Below are 9,799 nucleotides of genomic sequence, written 5' to 3'. Positions count from 1 at the left end.
ATGGGTGGATGTTAGTACATTTCCAGCAGAGTCAAGGCTTAGTTTAAAGGAAATATGGATGAAAAGGGAAAGGGAAGAGTTCCAAGGGTGATGGGATGAAGAATGTATTATTAGGACAGACTCTAGGGTTGGGATGAGGTGAGTGATTGATGTGGGTGGTGGCCCTGGATATGGGTTTGGGCCCTGGAAGAGTTTATGGCCTAGAGCTAGAAAGCTGCTTAATAACTAGACCAAATGTCAGTGTGGAGGCAAGTATCCTTAGTCAAAGCAAGATGGATGCTGAGGCAGAATGCCAAATTTTTGATAGTTAAACAGCCTGTGACATTCAACACCTGGTCAGGGGTATAGAGCTACTAGAAAATATTATAAATTCAATGAGTTTAAATAGGAATTTGCTTCCAAAATACATGGGAATTTGGGGGGAGTAAAACATTTGGAATGCTGCAGCTAGAGACTGGGAAATGGCCACTAACAACTGTAGCTTTTAATATGGGTGGACAAACTGGAGGTCGCTGGAATGACTGCAAAACCTGTAACTACAACGAAATGGTGTAATCAGCAAAGGCCAGTTAACCTTGTAAAGATACTTTGTCTGACCCCACAAGCACCTAGAATAATGGCTTCTCCTTTCATTCGGATATCCTATTCATATGAGAATCCCTCTCACTGACATACTCTAACCCGAAACCAAATATTGGAGGAGACTCTGGGAAGAACAACCATCTGCTTTAGATAGATATGATTATGATATTGCATTTCATTTTAAGTTATTTAGACCATAGTAGTATAACATGTCAATACTTAGCTAATAAAAACCCTTTCACAAAAGATAATTTATTTGTTGGAATTTATTATGGATCAAATTCTGACTTTCTTAAAATAATTCAAGATAATGCATATTGTATTTATTTCCCTGTGAGGATATTTATGACACTCAGAATGAAGATATCATACAATAATTTCCTAAAATTGAAAACTTGGGTATGATTTATTTATTTATTTATTTTTCCTCAGTTCATAACTTGGGTATGATTTAACAAAGTAGATTTTCCCCAAAAGCAAGTAACACTCCTTTCTTCTGCACTCTGTATCTTTTGAATCACATTACTCTAATTTAATTAATTATATTTAGTCTAAAATAAATTATAATTTGAACACTTTGAGAATTTTCCTTGAAAATATAAATATATGGTATAAAACAGAGAAGATTATGAAATCCTCCAAAATTGATAATCTCCCAGAATTACTCTTTCTTTGCTTTTAAATGGGATCATATTCTTATTCAAACTCTATTTCTCTCTATACATAAAATGTATGTGATATATATTATACATATTCTTTGGCATTTTCAAGTTAATAATATAGTTTTTCTATCAAGTTGTCAGTACATTAGACCTATCAAATTTTTAAAAGTCAAAATAGTATTCTAGTATGAATATACTCTAATTAATATAATTAATCCTTTCTTTGATAGGCATTGGAATTGAGTCATTCTTTTTTAATATACTACAAAGTACATATTAATAAATATATCTTTGTATATGTGGTAAACATTTAACAGTTTACTTATGAATCAAACTTTTCATTGAACAGAATCTCAATTTTCTGAAGAATTATGGAATTTGAAATTCAGACATATTCTTAATAGTAATTAACTTTTTAATTTTACATGTAGAAAAACAAGGATCTGCAGGAATATGAGACTTTCCAAAGCCATAATAGAAACACAAATACATAATCAAAGCTTAGTACTTACCACACTAACTCTGTGTCAAGTACTCTGAAAGTGCTTATAACTTCTTTACATAGAGTAATTCAATGAATCTTCCCAATAACCCTAAAATCCAGTGTGCTATTAATATCAACTATAGTGGAAGATATTGAGGCAAGGAGAGAAAAAGAACCCAGTACTAGTGGTGGTGGCATTTAGTAAGAAAGTAGTTGTGGCAGCAGCTAACAATTAGTACATACTTATTATGAACCAGGCATCATTTGAAAAAATTTACTCAGATTTTCCAATAACAATATGAAGTAGAAATTATGACTATACATATTTTACAGAGAAATAACTGAGCCCCCATCCCAGACATGCCTTTGTATGGTATCTACTAAGATATCAACAAATTACCCTATATTATGTCATCAGCATCCCCACCCAGAGAAGATTTATATTTAGTTATTAATTTAATAAATATTAATTGAACAACAATTGCATATGTAACAATTTTCACTTGGTATTTTTGAACTCTTTTCTCTTCATTCTATATAAATATATCTATAATACAGTATATTAAAATAATTTTTATAATACAGTTACTTCCATGTAGACTATATACAGATTTGAAGTTATTTTTAACTACCAATTTTAATTTATTGATTTATAAATATTTCTATTTATTCTGCACACACTACTATATGTATGTATATGCAGTATGTAATATAAAAATCACAAGTATTCATCAACATCGGCGCTTTGAATCTTCCCTCTCTGAATATTTAAGTCTTCAAGAGACATAATATTTTTTTATTTTCAATTCTTCCTTATTTATTTGTCTTTATAGTAAGTCCTTATCTGTCTTTATAGTAAATCCACACACATATACTTTAATTAGATTCCAATCCATTAACTTCTTTTCTCTTAGAGAAGTTGAAAAATCTGTTTGACTGATTTTCTATTTTATGAGTGCATTAGAGTAGTTATAAAGAACGGTTTTACTCTTGGTTAAAATTAGACTAAGGGAACTACACTCAAACATGAATATTTGACCTCAGAGGGCACACTCTCACTTGTATTAGGTTTTCTTAAAAGGAAATTCTAAACATATGTTTGAGAAATAAATTTATATGAGGAAATAAACTCAGCCACCAAAGAATATTTATTGCATTAAGATGTCATAAAGCAATGGCAGAATGAAATGAAAATGAGGGTGAAGGCAATATCTTCAAACTTACTGTTGTGTGATGAAGCCAGAGACCATTCAAATTTTTTAGTTATAAGGAAGATAATGCATTTAAAATATTTTCATATTTCAGTTTAAACTCAAATACTGAGTGTATAAAAAGATGTATAAGTCTGGAGAAATATATAATTATATGAGAAAATTGAGATAACTTCCATACAGCATTTTACCTGTTTAGAATGTAATGAGAAGAGCAGCTGTGGCTCAAACAGTTGGGCTCCCATTTACCATATGGGAGGCTCTGGGTTCATGTCCCGGGGTCTCCTAGTGAAGGCAGGTTTGCCTGCACATTGTGGAGTGCTGCCTGACCCACAAGCACTGCAGAATGCCACCGGCCTACAAGTGCCATGGAGAAGTGACTCACCAAGGTGATGCAAGAAAAAAAAGGGAGACAAGTAAAAACACAGAAGAGCACACAGTGAATGGACATAGAGAGCAAAACAATAAGCAAGCCACAAGGGGAGGAGGGAAAAATAAAGTAAAAATAAAAATAAACACAGTCACACAGAAGAACGGACACAGAGAGCAGATTTTTGGGATATTAAATTTTCTGGACTTGTACATTACAACTGGAACTAAAAATGACTTGGAATCAAGAGACTTGAGGCTTGGATTTGAATTCTGATTTTAACAAGTATTAACTATAAACCCTTTAGAAAATTGTGTATCTAACAAAGATTCAAAATCCCATAATAGAAAGCTTTACAATTTTTTTTATTGTTCTTCAGTGATGATTAAATGGCATGACAGAGACTAAAGTGACTAATAGAACACCTGAGTCAGAGTAGGCAATTAGATTATATAATTTCAAGTGCAGAATAGGTAAACATTTTTTCAAAATTCCAGTCTTACAAAACTATGGAAACAATTTGTTGGCTTTAGAAAGTTTTTGATAGAAGAATTAAGGATTTCCCAAGTGAACAAGACAGATGCATCTGCATGATGGAATACGTGCTTATTTTGGTGCCACATGTGATGCCAGGTGGAGGGATACTTGATTTAATTGGTTTAGAGAGATAATAAGAGTCAGGTGTTTCTATTGAAAAATCATAAACAAAAAGTTTCAGCCAAGGTAAAATTCTAGAATTATTAAAGACCAAAGAAAATATTGCCACTAACTTATGGAGGATTCGTGTTATGAATATGTTTTACAAAATGTAAAAGCAAAAGTAGGTGAGATAAGCAAATTAGGAACTAGGAAAAGAAAACATACCTGTATTTATGAACGATAGAATTTATATTTTATTACATTTGTTTCTTAATTTATCACATATAACTATTGATGTTTAACAGGAAATCTTTGGTTACTTACTATTTCAAATATTTATTTTAAAATAAATGAAAACATATTGGTCTATAACCTTACAGCCTTCATCAACTGGTCATATCTGTGGTGGGATACATATCACTTGGGAAACTCAATCTCTTATTTAGTTAATTATCACCAAAGGGATAACTTAGTAATGAAAGTTAAAATCGTTTGATTGTTTCTTTATAGTTCCAACCAAACTGCAGTGTTTGAATGAAATTAATCAAATAGAATGAACTACTTGTAAATCTTGCACTCATTTATGAATTTCTTTTATGTATTCTATATTCTTTATATATATATACCTTTATATGTTTGCATATTATATTTCCTATCTTGAAATATAGTAAACTCTGAAGTAATAGGTATTTGATTTTAATATTCATAAAAATTTTAAAGCAATGATGGGATTATTGTTCTAATGTATTTTTGCATTTCCTAGAAATGACTCAGTGATATATTTTTAGTGTGCCCATTAAGAGAAAAGTGTTTATTTCCCTTTGCCCTTAATAGCTTTTTGTCAAAAATAATTAAATATAAAATTGGTAGGCTAATGGGGGTTTGATACAAAAATGAAATTCAAAACAATGTCAATTCAAATGGAAAAAAATAATAATGTGAAATACTGCTCTATGACAACTTTATCTCAGTGATGCTATTAATAAATAAGAGTATTGTTCTAATAGCTCATAAATGTTAGTTGTATTTTATATAAGGTTAATTTATTCTAAACCAATTCTCAGAACTTAGAGAATTATCTTAGATAAATGCTGTGCCACAGAAATTGCTTTGATAATAGAAATGTTCTATAATTCTGTTTTGTCTAACACAATGGTTTCTAGTCACATGTGACCCCTGAGCCCTTAAATTGTGATTAGCATGACTAAGGAAATGACTCTTTAATGTTAATTAATTAAAATTTAAATTTAAATTTAGATACTCACCTGTGGCTAGTGGCTACTGTATGAAAATGGTTTAGACTGATAATGGAAGCTGTGGCAATTTGATATTATTGAAGAATTCCAAAAAAGATCAGTTTGTAAACTGATCTGTTTCTCTGGCCTACTGTTCCCCTTAGATTGTATTGAATTCAGGGTTTCACTTTTACTTAATTAAATTATGACTAGGGCTTTGATTGGGTCACATCAGTAAGATGTCGAGTCTCCACCCTCTTGGTGGGCAAGGATTTACAGAGAAAATGACAAGGCAAAGGAGAAAGAATTTTAATTCTCAAGACCTGGGAAGTAAATACACAGAGAAGCAGATATGTGAGGATAGAGAGAAGGCTCCATTAGACATGACAGAGGTCCTGGGAAGATAGATGAGCCATTCACCTGACAGTTTATAGCTGGCCTTGTGGAGAGAGCAGAACAGCCAGCCTGGAGAGAAATGAGCCCTTGGAAGAGAGATGAGACTTACCTCGGCCTACAGCTGCTATTGGAAGAATCTGGGACCATGGAGCCTTAAGAGGAAGAGGAAGCCTGAACCTTTGCAGATGTTGGCAGCCATCTTGTTCCAACAAATGGCAACAGACTTTAGTGAGGGAAGTAACTCATGCTTTATGGCCTGTAACTGTGCGCTTCTACCCCAAATAAATACCCTTTATGAAAGCCAACAGATTTCTGGTATTTTGTATCAGCACCCCTTTGGCTGACCAATACACGAGTTATTCCCACATAGGATAATTATCGACAGCAAAGATGATTAACTGTGATGCGTTCCAATCAAAACAGTGCTTTTGATTTTAGACAAAATCAATGGTCAGATTCTTATTTGAGCTTTAGAAGATGCTGGCACATTTTTAAATAAAGATTTCTCACAAGTTATAACATGTTCATGTGTCATAGTAAGAATTTTTCCTTTCCAGGAATGTTTTAAGAGTTGAAACCATGTGTATTGACATAATCTAACACTCTGAACTGAGAACCTAACCTCCCTTCTCCCACCATTTTCAACTTGACTTGACTGTTTGTCCCTGGCTATACTTGTGCAGGAATTTAAGAGCGATAATCAATAAACAGATTATGTATTTGACTCAGATAATTCCTGAAAGTCAATATCTGATAAGAACAATATGGTCATTTTTGCAAACATTTATACTTCCAGAAAATTTTTTTTCACCCTGACCAGCGATTTGGCTCTCATACAACAGTTTATTTATCAAGGTCATCGCCTGACAGTGTCCAACAATCCTTGTCTTTTATGTAAATAATATCAGCCATCACAATTTCTCACACTGATGGCTTAAAACACTTGGATCCAGATCCTAAAAATACTGTAAATATCATCTTCTGACTTTCCCCTTCTCAGATAACACTAATAATTTGTCTCAAGGTGGTTTTCTCCATACCTGTCTTTGTCTAGAAAGTTTGCTTTGTTTGATCAATAGGTTTTCTGGTGATCTTTTGGGAAATCAATAGTGCATACAGATCTTGATAGGAATTCCTAATTAATGATAGTTAAAATTCGTACTTTGCTAGAAAGAAATAGAAAAAACTTAGTGAAGATTCAACCCTAAAAAAAAAGAAGAAATGTATCAACTGTGAGTACTTGGGTAGATTTACCCTCCATTTTTTGTACTTTCCTTCTTTGTAAAATGGGAGTATTAATAGTGCTAATATTATGTGGTTGATATCAATTAATTCATAAAATGTATTTCAAGAATCCCTTAAGACATATTGATCAAACTTAACATTTACCCCAAGAAAGAAAAATAGCATTACATTTAAATATTTTCCCAAGTATGCAAAAAAATATCACTAAATGTTCAAGTAAAACAAGATTTGACAGTTCACTGGAATAGTGTTGATAAACTTTTAGCTTAAGCTCCATGACATGTTTCTTGTCCCAAAGGAGCATGATCATTCTTATTTACAGTTTTCTTTTGTTGTTGCTGTTTGTTTCCTTCTGAGATAATAACTAAGTTGTAGGAAATAATACAGAAAAAGAGATCCTAATTGATAAGCCTTCTAGGCCAGGTTTATGTCTAGCTAAGCCAATTCTAAATCTTAATTATGGCCTGTAATAATATTATTACAGAGGATCAGCAATATAATAAGGAAAGATATGAAGGCAGTCATATCCTATGTATTCTTTTGCCATAGGTAAATGATTCAACTCACTATATATAAACCAACATAAAACATTATCCTGTACCCTGCACATGTCCAGAAAGCTAGCCAACTGATGATTACTTTGTCTTTTCAACATGAATCTCTAATCAGCACTTTGGAAAACTATCACATCCATTTTCACAGGTTTTATTTGCCCCATTTTCCTCTCTTCCAACTGGGCTGGAGGCCTTAACTGCATGTTCATTTGTCCAGAAAATGCAATCAAAGGGTAAAGCTTCAGTATATTCTCAGTTACTACACAGAAACAAGGTAAAAAACAAAAAGTAGCTTTCCCAAATACTAAATAATTAATATTAAATGAGAGGAATAGCACATTGGGCAATACAAGTGAAGACACTCTGACAGAAAATGGGACACTAAATAATAAAGACTAAGCCTAAAAGATACTATATAATAGCAGAGAATGATGATCCTCACCAATATACATCCATTTGCCTTTCTTCCAAGCAATTGCTGGACTTCCTTTCCCAGCCACTGTGTAGTGTGAGGGAGTCAGGTGGATGAATGATCAGGGAAATGGGGATAGAAATTACATACTCATTTCAAAGCCTGGGTCCTAAATTTTCCCATGGGACTTGTATATTCTCTTTTCCCATATAATCTGGAATGACATTGGGGAAATTTTGAGATCATGTGTTAAAGATAGAAAGAGTTTTGGAGAATGAATGGCATCTTGAGGAAACACTGTTGTAATACTACCCCACTTTGAATTGTAACAATAATGGGAAATAAGCCTTTGAATTAACATGCCAGTAAGACTTGGAGAAGCTTCAAAGAGAAGCTAAAGTTATTTTCACTGACTAATATGTTCAGATGTATATATATCTAATGGGATTTCTTGGGAATAGAAAGACCTTATTTTACCTTGAGTTTCAACCACATGCACCAGTCCAGATATTCAGAAAAACATGCATCTAATTATAGACACTGAAACAATAATAGTAACGTTCCCTGGGAAATTCATGAGATGAGGAGGATTGTACTGCAACTGAAATACCATAATCTATGCACTCTTTCCTTTAAAGCAAAATTTTTACATGCATCAGCTACTATGGTGTCTTTCCATGAAAGTGACATTATCACTCAATAATATCACACTCAGCTTCATATGGAGGTGAACAGTGAAATGTCTGATAAGAAATGTGTGGAGTGAATATGCTAAAGACTGGAACTGGTTTTCTATATTGATAAATGATAATATGTTTCAATTAACATTGGTCAATTACAGGAATCCCAATTCAAATTAACTAACACCTATATCAAAGCCTTTAGGCCTGTAAATTATCTCCAGGGAACACATAATTCCGGGAAAGTTTAACATAGGTATCTCTAATTGATTTGTTAACAGTCTTACAGTATGCCAGTGAGTGCATTTAGGTGTCACTGGGCTATTTCAGTACTACGTGAGATGAACAAATTACCCAGCTGCAGTTTCTAAGGAGTTTCAAAAGAGAGTTTATTTTTAGTTTTGAGAATAAGAACAATGTATGAGATTAAAGAATTACACAGATGATAACAGATTTTATAATGCAAGAAACATTATAACTTATTCAACTCTTTTTGTCTACCAAAGCAATCTCTTTATCACCATAGAAACATAAACATTATGAAATCATTTTATGCTTAGTGATTGCCTTACATAATAATGGTTTTAACAGCAGAGACTTATTTCCTTGATATTGAGAAAGCAATGGAATGTTTAATTTTAGAGAAATACTTACACTTTAGTTTGGATGTAAGCATTGAGGAAAATAATGTGAATTAAATGTAAACTATTATGAGAAAGTAAGTGAAGCCAGAAAAGAGATCAATCTAAAACTTAAGCATTTATAAATGCGCTTTCAATAATTAACCTAAGTAAGCTATATTGTTTTTGTATTACTGTAATAGATTTATCATTGTCTAAAGAATGAGTCTTACCTAGCTAATATGAACACAGCAACAGTTTAATTCTAATAGCTCACTGTCAGAAAGATAATTGTGCAAAGACATTGCAGTTGTCAATTAATCTTTAGACTTGACACAATGTTTTTCACAGATGAAAGAAATTAAAAATATAGCATGAATTGTTATGTGTCCAGAAAATATCATTTTCAAAAATATATTGACAATATTTGAGAAAGTGGAATGACAAAAAATACTTGTATATAAACTAAAATAGTTTAAATGTAATCGATGAAGTGTTTTTCAAATATCATGAAGTAATGTAACAAATGAAGTATTACAAATTTTGTTATTTACTCACAAGTTCATTTTCTCTTTGAGTGTTCTCATATTATTGTAAAAATAATTCTTATTTGAGTGTTATCATATCTATATAGTTATAGAATGTTAGAGATTTTCAAATAATTAGAAAATAAACATTGAATCAGTATAGCTATAATACATTAATTAAT

Source organism: Dasypus novemcinctus, chromosome 2 (genome assembly GCF_030445035.2).
Source record: "Dasypus novemcinctus isolate mDasNov1 chromosome 2, mDasNov1.1.hap2, whole genome shotgun sequence".
Classification (NCBI taxonomy): Eukaryota; Metazoa; Chordata; class Mammalia; order Cingulata; family Dasypodidae; genus Dasypus; species Dasypus novemcinctus.
Note: the sequence above shows the minus strand (reverse complement) of the source record.